A 10,357-nucleotide genomic window follows, 5' to 3' on the forward strand; every position below is an offset into this window, starting at 1 on the left:
ATGTGGGATGGATAGATAGATAGATAGATAGATAGATAGATAGATAGATATGGGATGTGGAATATATATATATATATATATGTATATATGTATATATATATATATGGATTTTATTCAGCCATGAGAAAGAAAGAAATCCTGCCATTTACAGCAACATGGATGGCATAATGCTAAGTGAATTAAGTTATAGAGAGAAAGACAATACTGCATGGCATCATTTGTATGTGGAATCTAAAGAGAAAGTCAAATTCATTGGAACATAAAGTAGAAAAGTGGTTTAGAAACAATACTGCATGGCATCATTTGTATGTGGAATCTAAAGAGAAAGTCAAATTCATTGGAACATAAAGTAGAAAAGCCAGGCCTAGGGGGTTGGGGAGGGTGGAAAGAATAGGGGGAGGCTGGTAAAAGGGTACAAACTTTTTACTATAAAATGAGTAGCCCCACCCCCACTCCCCGGCGGGCCGGGGGGCAGCGGGGTCCAGGACATAAAAAAAAAAAGAAAGAAAGAAAGAAAGAAAGAAAGAAAGAAAGAAAGAAAGAAAGAAAGAAAGAAAATGAGTAGGGATATGTGGTACCTGGCTGGCTCAGTTGGTAGAGCATGCAATTCTTTTTTTTTTTTTTTTTTTAAGATTTTATTTATTCATGAGAGACAGAGAGAGAGGCAGGAACATAGGCAGAGGGAGAAGCAGGCTCCCCGCAATGAGCCCATGATGGGGCACCCAGGGATCACGCTGTGAGCCAAAGATAGATGCTCAACCACTGAGCCACCCAGGTGTCCCAAACATGCAACTCTTGATCTCAGGGTTGTGAGTTCAAGCCCCATGTTGGGTGTAGAGATTACTTAAAAACAAAATCTATAAATAAGTTAAATAAATAAATAAGTAGAGTACAGATCTAATGTATAGCATAGTGAGTATACTTGGTAACACTGTATTTTATAATTAAAATTTGCTGAGAGTAGGGATCCCTGGGTGGCGCAGCGGTTTGGCGCCTGCCTTTGGCCCAGGGCGCGATCCTGGAGATCCGGGATCGAATCCCACGTCGGGCTGCCTGCATGGAGCCTGCTTCTCCCTCTGCCTGTGTCTCTGCCTCTCTCTCTCTCTGTGTGTGTGACTATCATAAATAAATAAAAATTTAATAAAAAAAATAAAAATAAAAAATAAAATTTGCTGAGAGTAGAAGTTGAATGTTCTTACCAAATATATACATATATACATGATTATAAAATATATACATTACTATATATATATATAAAACTTAAAAATATGTAAGATGATGGATGTGTTAACTAAATGGGAGAGATCTTTTCACAATTTATACACATATATCAAAACATGACAATGTATACTTTAAATATCTTCTAATTTTACATCAATTATAACTCAATAAGTCTGAAAGAGAGAGAGAGAGAAAGAGACCAGGTTAAAGTACTGGCTTGGCCTCTTCCTACCTATGCTAACCTTGACATGTCACCTATCTTGGTAGAGGCTACCCATCCAAGATAGCCTTCAGCACCATGACATTACCCTACTGCCTCAGGCTGATGCCACTACTTACCAAGAAAGCAATGGGCAAAAAATGATCCAGGGGGGATCCTGGCTTCATCAATGTGTATTCCTTCAGTTGTATTTTTGTTTTGTATCTTGAGACTCATATTCTGCGGGGCTCTACCTCTAAGTTCCTCACCCAGTAGGCAGACTTTAATCAAAACTTAATAATGTATTAGAGACATACTACTCCAAAGCATTCCATACTATTCCAAAGCAATCTCAGCATCCCTAATATCACCTCTGATCTAGAACCCCCTCAGGACAATGTGAGCAATAAGACAGGTAAACCTAGAATGTTCCTCCCTCCAGCTCTCTCTAAAAGTTGCACATGATGCCTTCCCTTGCCAAGGCACCATTGCCTGTCTATACCAGTACCGAACACCCTTCTGTTTCCCAAAGAATCCTCACATAGACGAATATATGCTGATATGGAAGCATCAAAGCCAATATTTTAATGGTTCAAGAAGCTGTCCTCATTTTCAACCATTAGCTCAAAAAAGGAAGCAATGAGCTCAAGACCTTAAAGTGAGATAAACCTATAAGGAATTTTTTAAAGGGTTGGAGTTATTTACAAGGGTTAGTAAATGTATGAAGATTGTTAGTGAGAAAATAAACTGATGCAACTTCCTTGGAGTGGAGGGCAATTTGATGCTGTCATCATTTACCAGCTGTGTGATGCTGAGTTTTATTTTCCTTCCTGCCAAAATGGAGCTCTAATACCTACCTTCCGGTTTTGTTTCAAAGATTAAATGTGACAGAGGGTCCCACACATAGTTTGTACTTAACAAGTATTACCTCCTGCCTTAATCATCTTGGGCTGCCTTAACACAATGCCACAGACTGGGCAGCTTAAACAACAGAAATATATTTCTCATAGTTCTGGAGGCTGGAAGTCAAGATCAAGGTGCCAGGAAGATAATTCATTCATAGTCTTCTTTTCTTGGGAAGGAGGGAGGGAGAAAGATGGCAGGTGGGGGGCGGGGCATAGATTAAAAGAGAGTAGGAGGGAGAAATACTGAAAGAGAGAGAGAGATGGAGGGGGAGAGAGACAGGGAGAGAGGAGGAAAGAGATTACTCTCAGTGTCTCTTTTTATAAGGGCACTAGTCTCATCGTGAGGACCCCATCCTCATGATCTCATCCAACCCTAAATATCTCCAAAAGGCCCCACCTCCTAAATATCACCCCTTTGGGTTTAGAGCTTCAACAAATGAATCTGGAGGGGACACAAACATTTGATCTGTTACATCATAACGTGCGTAAGCAACATTTTAAAAAAGGGAAAGATATTTGCTCAGACTTTGATTTCTATTGAGACAGATGCTAAGAAATCTATTCCAGGATATCAGGTTTAAGCTGGGATTTCATTTTTAAGTTGGACAATATATTCTAGGGTTTTCTTTTTTATGCCCTAAGGCAGGAGCAGTATCATCCTACCATGCACATAGCAGGTTTATTATCCTTCTCAGAAGGTATGAGAAGGAACTGTTTCCTCTGATCCATTACAGAAACAATAAAAAGTTCAGGAATGGGGAGCTTGGGCCATGGGGCCACAAAGCCTAGTGGGCTTTGGCCATAAGATAGTTCCTATAATGCTTAACTAAAATTTGTCTTAGACTTTCTTGGCAAACTATCCAGGAGGTGGAAACACACTAGTGATCTTTCACACACCTGCCTTTATTCTGGTCTGAATTTAGTCACCTTAGTAATAATGAGAATTTTCCATTAGAATGACTTACTTTAATCCCCAAATTCTAACTTTAAACCTTGCTAGGCTAAGCAAAAAAAAAAAAAAAAAAAAAAAGCCAGACACAAAAGAGTACCTGCTGTGTTTCCATTAATATGAAGTTCTAAAACAGGTAAAACTAATCTTTGATGCTAGAAATCAGGACTGTGGTTCCCTCAAGAAGGGCAGGAATTGAATTAAAAGGGTCACCAGGGAATTTTCTGGAGTAATGGAAATATTCTATAGCTTGAGGGCTTACACATTTGTCAAATCTCACCAAGTTGCCCTTAGGATCTGCTCATTTCACTGTAAATAAAACCTCAGTTATAAAAAGTGACTATTTGAATTTAGGTTCTTTTGTATCAAGTGGAATGTAATTATGAGAATTATGTGCATTTTTCCTTAGAAAGATCTGTCAGAAATCTTGATTCACATTTTTATATAGTCTTCAGTAGCAAACAGGAGTATGGATTGGGATAGAAGCCATGTGTTCCTCAGGTATTCTCTCTGCATTTCTGTAGCCATCCATAGAAGAGCAGTTCTCACTGGGAAGAGAGGGACAGTGGAAATTAACACTTTTTAGTGGGGTATATCAGAGTTACCAGGCTGGTTTTCTAGTATAGGTATGGGCTATCTCCCTACTTTACCCCCCAAAAATTCTCTTGTAATGTTCCCCTTTAAGAACCACTCCAAAGTGTGCCACTTTTATTAATATACCCCTCAGGGATGTTGAGTAAAAGCTCTTGATTCTATGCGGTTGGGTCATTCAGGTAGACCAACTTCTGCCTCTCCTTCTTACTGCCATCTACCAACTTCCCAAGTATTCTTCTTCATTAACTGACAATGATAGGACCTGCATCTTTTTTTTTTTTTTGCAATTTTAAAGCACTTTAATTAATATAATATAGGGTTTCTTTTTTCTTTTCTCTTCCCAAAATCTATTACTAAATTGTATGTCTTTTTTTTATTGGAGTTCAATTTGCCAACATATAGCATAACACTCAGTGCTCATCCCATCAAGTACCCCCCTCAGTGCCTGTCACCCAGTCACCCCCACACCCCGCCCACCTCCCTTTCCACCACCCCTAGTTCCTTTCCCAGAGTTAGGAGTCTCTCATGTTCTGTCTCCCTTTCTGATATTTCCCATTCATTTTCTCTCCTTTCCCCTTTATTCCCTTTCACTATATTTTATATTCCCCAAATGAATGAGACCATATAATGTTTGTCCTTCTCTGATTGACTTATTTCACTCAGCATAATACCCTCCAGTTCCATCCATGTCGAAGCAAATGGTGGGTATTTGTCGTTTCTCATGGCTGAATAATATTCCATTGTATACATAGACCACATCTTCTTTATCCATTCATCTTTCGATAGACACCGAGGCTCCTTCCACAGTTTGGCTATTGTGGACATTGTTGCTATAAACATCGGGGTGCAGGTGTCCTGGCATTTCACTGCATCTGTATCTTTGGGGTAAATCCCCAGCAGTGCAATTGCTGGGTCGCAGGGCAGATCTATTTTTAACTCTTTCTCTCTACCCCACTTACTATCATAATTCTGGGTGATATCAAAATTCATATAAATGAGCCATCCAGAAACACAGGCTTGGACCTCTATGATTTCAGTGGCTGTAACTTCTATTCTACTTGGCTAAGTCATGCCTAGAAACTTACTATCATCTGGAGCTGCACCAGATCAGAAATTCCAAATTCCATTATTCCACAATGGGCCTTAATATCTATGTTATTCTTCTATTTCCTTTGTACCTTCATTCCCATTAAACCTACTTTTTGACTGCAGAGACCTCCAGCTCTTTAAACACACAATTTTTTTCCGAGTCTATGAAGACCTTCTGAAGGTCTCTTGCTAACCTAATCTGTAATATATAATTGATTGTCTCAATTATTCTTGACCAGTATCTTTGACACATTTTGTTAATATACTTTCCCTGCTACAGCAACTATACAGTAAATCTCTAGCGTAAGATCAATGCAACATTACTGCTTATATATCTCATTATTCTTGTGTACACATGTCCCTTAGTAACACCTGGTGACCCTTTTACTTGCTCTTTAGACTGCTTTCCAACCTCCTCAAGGATTATTCCAAACATTTGCCAATCTCCCCAAAACCCTCAGCAGATCACCTAGGCTCCTATATTATAGAGAAATTGAAATCATTAAGCTCACTCTCCATTAGCTTCTTGCTTTCAGACAGCAATTTTAATGCATTTTCTAGCTCACATTCTTATTCATATCTGTACCCTTGACTCCTTTCCCAAAGTCTAAGAACACAAGGTAAACCCAAGGTATCTCAAGGTCAGTGCCAACACTTAACTCACCCCCTTCTCCTTTGACACTTTATCAATCATCTTATTTTTGTTCAAATATTAATCTCTTTCTTCCTACCTCTTCCTCTCTTCAGCCTATAAACATGCTCATGTCAGGCCCATGTTAAAAACAAATCATCTGGATCCCATGACTTATTCTAGCTACTATTTATCTTATCATCACCATCTTATTAAGATTATATTTTCGGGCAGCCCCGGGTGGCTCAGCAGTTTAGCGCTGCCTTCAGCCCAGGGCCTGATCTTGGAGACCAGGGATTGAGTCCCACGTCGGGCTCCCTGCATGGAGCCTGCTTCTCCCTCTGTCTGTCTGTCTGTCTGTCTGTCTCTCTCTCTCTCTGTGTGTGTGTCTCATGAATAAATAAATTAAAATCTTTTTTAAAAAAGATTATATTTTCTTAGTATAACAATGGTTTTAATTGGTAAATCTTGTATTTTAAACCTCAGTTTCACTGGACCACAGAGAAACTTTAACTGATCACCCTAAAATAAACACTCAAAAATCGCAATAACTAATAAACAAGGTTAGCAAGGTTGCAGGACACAAGGTCTCCATGCAAAAATCAATTAGTTTATATATATATCACCTTACACTTGTCACAATGGCTAAAATCAAAAAGACAAGAAATAATGAGGTTGCTGGGGATGTGAGAAAAAGGAACCCTTGCACTCTGTGGGTAGGAATATAAATCGGTGCAGCCACTGTGGAAAACAATGTGGAGGTTCCTCAAAAAATTAAAAATAAAAATACAGTATGATCCAATAATTTCATTACAGAATACTTACCCAAAGAAAATGAAAACACTAATTTGACAAGATATATGCATCACTACTTTATTGTGGTATTATTTACAATACCCAAGATATATAAGCAACCTAAGTGTCCATCGATAGATGAACAGATAAAGATGTGGCACACACACACACATACACACACATAAACAATGGACTATTACACATCCATAAAAAAGGATGAGATCTTGCCATTTGAGACAACACAGATTGACCTAGAGGATATTCTGCTAAGTGAAATAAGTCAGACAAAGACAAATACCATATTGTGTCACTCAAATATGGAATCTAAAAATACAAAACAAATGAATAAACAAAAAGAAAGGCAGAATCAGACCTATAAATATAGAGAATTTATGGTCCTGAGGGCAGGGATGGGGACACTGGGAAATACCAACTTCTGGTTATGGAATTAATAAGCCATGGGAATAAAAGGCACAGCACAGGAAATAAAGTCAGTGATATTACAATAGCATTGTATGGTGACAGATGGTAGCTACACTTGTGGGGAGCATAGCATAATGTTTAGAGATGTTGAATCACTATGTTGTACGCCTGAAACTAATGTAATATTGTGTATTAACCATACTCAAATAAAACAATTGAAATAAAAAACAATTATTTTATTTCTATACATGAGCAATGCGAAATCCAAAAATGAAAGTTAGAAAACAATCCCACTTATAGTAGTATTAAAAGAATAAAATATTTAGGAATAAATTTAACAAAAGAGGTATGATATTTGTACACACAAAATTGTAAAACATCGTTGTAAGAAATCAGAGAAGACTTAAATAAATGGAAAGATATCAGATATTTAAGAATTGGAAGACACTATTATCAAGGTAGCAAAGTCCCCAAATTGATCTAAAGATTCAATGCAGTCCATTTCAAAACCCCAGCTGGCTTCTTTCAGAAAATGACAAGATGACCCTAAAATTCATATGGAAATGCAAAGAAAGCAGAATAACCAAAACAAACTTAAAAAAGAATAGTAGATTCGGGGGACTTATGGTTCCTAATTTCAAAACTTACTACAAAGCTACTGTAAACAAGATACTGGCACAAGAGTAGACATATAAATAGACAGTAGAATGAAAGTCCAGAAAAAAAAAAAGAATGAAAGTCCAGAAATAAACTCTTACATTTATAGTCAAACGACTTTTGATAAGGATGTCAAAAGATTCAATAGGGAAAGAAGAGTCTTTTCAATAAATGGTGCTGGTATAACTGCATATGCAAATGCAAAAAAATGAAGTTGGAACTTCAGGTTTCAGCCCTACATGTAGATAGCTTGGAAATCATCAGTCCTAATCTTACATGAAAAAAACTGAACAAACTAAAAATTGATGACTTGTCTTGGACTCATGATATTGTGGGGGCAAAGAGCTACCCTGAAATCTGAACATTTAATGGAATCCAGGGGCACTTGGTAGCTCAGTTGGTTAAGAATCCCATTCTGGATCTCAGCTCAAGTCCTGATCTCAGGGTCATGAGTTCAAGCCCCATGTTGGGCTCCACACTGCAGAAGGAGCCTACTTAAAAAGAAATAATGGAATCCTAAGAGTCACTGAAATCTGCTTAAGTGGAGAACTGGAGTCATACATTGATAGGAACACTTTTTGTGGGAAGTTCAACAAATCGTTAGAGCTGAGTATGGACTAGTATGAGAGAAAGAGACTCCTGGAGTCTGTGGTCTTTAGGGTCTCTCTTGCTTTCATGGGCTTTACTTCTCAGAACCCCATCAGGTTCTCACAGTGAAGAGCCAAGAAAGAAAAGCTCATAGCTCTGACATGTGATGAAGAATTTTTTTTTTCGAAATAAAGCCAGAATTTCCTCCATAACAAAGTCCTATTCTACAGAAGAAAGATTTTGCCAGAGTCTTATTTTACCCGAGAGAAGTACACTGCCTTGATTCCAGCTCCCTCTACTTTTCATGTCTTACTTAAGGGGTGGAGGGAATCCAAGAAACACTTGTGAAGGACACAACCCAGGGACCTAAAACACTGATATTTAACCATACAATTACAGAATGCTACCCCTTCCCAACACCTCACCACCACAAAAACAGACTCTGTCTAAGGAAGAGACATTCTAGGACAACAAGGGGAGACAAAAACAAAGACACTATAGAAATTTGAAGCTTCTGTCACCTACAGCTACAGCAAAACCAAACACAGCCCAACTTATAGTAGACCTACTCGGCTTCATTTATTTTAATCATTCCTAAATTTACTCACTCTATTATAAACTTTTTTATTGAACATGTGATTGGTTACATGGCAAAAGACACTTAACCTCTCTAATATTTTTCACATTATATAAATAACTATATTATCATATCATTTACATCTCTGCCTATCTTATTGCCCCAATTGTTGAAGTCCTTTAAGGACAACATCTGTGTTTCACTTTTCTGTACCTTCTGTGGGTAGCCTGAGTGCTAAGTGAGTGAGTGTGTGAATAAATGAATGAATCAATAAGCATAAGATTTTCTTTGCAGTGACCAGGGAATCCTTGGGGAGGAGGTACTGCAGTTCTAATTATTATTGCTCTAATAGAATTTCCTAGGTCTTAGACATCTGCCTCCAGGGAAGGAGTGTGGTACAATGGGGAATGGTCTAGAAACAGGAAATCTGCTTTCTAGACTTGGATGTACCATGAGGTAGCTATGTGGCCTTGGAGAGCTCAACTCTGGGCTTTTTGCAGATCTGTAAAATAAACACTCCTTTCAGTTCTATCATTCCAAGATTCTTGAAGCCAGTGGTCCTTATTAAAGTGGAAAAAAATCACTGAAGTAAACTCTGAGTGTAGAAAATAAATATTCTTTTTCTTATATCCTCTAATAGCTAGGACTTCTTAAATGCCTGCTATATTCAGGCACTGTTTTAACTGCATCACCTATATTAACTTATTTAGTTTATTCCTATGAAATAAAACTACTTTATCCCTCCTTCATGTGTGAGTTACAGAAAGGTTATGTGACTTACATAGCTGGTGGCAGAATGAACTTCAGCTCCAGGCAATCTGGCTCCAATTAGGTGTGTTCTTGATCCTAATGTTTCTCCTATGCCCAAGGGTAGCACCAGTCTTCTGCCCTTGGAACCAATGGCCTCTTCCATTACCATATGGTTCATTTGAAAGATTAAACTCTTGCCTCCCTGGAAAGTGATAATTCAGAATGATGTTGTGAAAAGACACCCTTCCCAGTAGAGCAAGACATATTTGCTAACGCCCTCATTTGGGGCAAGGGCCTTTGCTTTATTTGACATTACCAGCCCTGGATTGGGAAATCAACCTGCGGAGAAGCTTTTGAACTGACTTTTGGACAGAATGCTGTTATTTTCCCAAAACCCTATCAAACATGAGGTTGAAAGGGGAGTCCTTTCATTGCAACATCACCTATCTTCCTCCTGCTGACAGGGTTCTGTTTGCTTCAATGTCAGAGAAGGCTTCCTCTATGGGTTCTTCCACAGGAACTGGATTTAGGAAGCTGCCATAACACTGCTTCCTCCCATTCCTCAGCTCAGTCCAGCAGTATATCATCTATGAGAGACTTGCTTAAATGGTTAAACAGCCTTTTAAAATGGGGTTAGGAAGAATAAGTAAACAGGAACTTTCCATCACATGAAACATGTACTTTGAATCCAACAAAGTATACAAAGTAACAGGTAAGATAAAGGTAAATCTAGAACTAACAAAGATTGGGATCAACATTCAGTGTTGCTGGGCCTTCTTCCTGTTATTCCAGCCACATATTTCCACCTCATTCTTCTTTCTGGTCCTTCTCTTTGCTCTCCTTATTTCTTCTCCCCACCTGTCCTTTCCCATAACACTGTATTATTGTCACATTTCCCCCTCCTAGGTCACTGAGGAAAAGAGCCTCATATGAGTGCATATAAAAAACCCTGAATATCCGTATATGGATAGCATATGCT

At 38.4% G+C, this 10,357-nt stretch overlaps 1 protein-coding gene across 18 annotated transcripts in view; it reads right to left on the bottom strand.

Moving 5' to 3' along the window:
- Nucleotides 1-10,151, bottom strand: part of TDRD15 (tudor domain containing 15) — an 82,358-nt gene extending 72,207 nt beyond the window's left edge. For 5 of the 18 annotated variants that reach the window (XM_072767592.1, XM_072767588.1, XM_072767590.1 and 2 more), the window contains exons 1-2: nucleotides 9,410-10,151; nucleotides 1,561-3,822 (exon numbers count right to left, since the gene is read on the bottom strand). The gene's annotated coding sequence lies outside the window, so the exon portion shown is untranslated. The remainder of the gene's footprint in view (nucleotides 1-1,560; nucleotides 3,823-9,409) is intronic. The other 13 variants (XM_072767600.1, XM_072767599.1, XM_072767596.1 and 10 more) reach the window with 8 other exon arrangements.
- Nucleotides 10,152-10,357: the final 206 nt, after the last annotated feature.

This window comes from Vulpes vulpes, chromosome 8, assembly GCF_048418805.1.
Source record: "Vulpes vulpes isolate BD-2025 chromosome 8, VulVul3, whole genome shotgun sequence".
Classification (NCBI taxonomy): Eukaryota; Metazoa; Chordata; class Mammalia; order Carnivora; family Canidae; genus Vulpes; species Vulpes vulpes.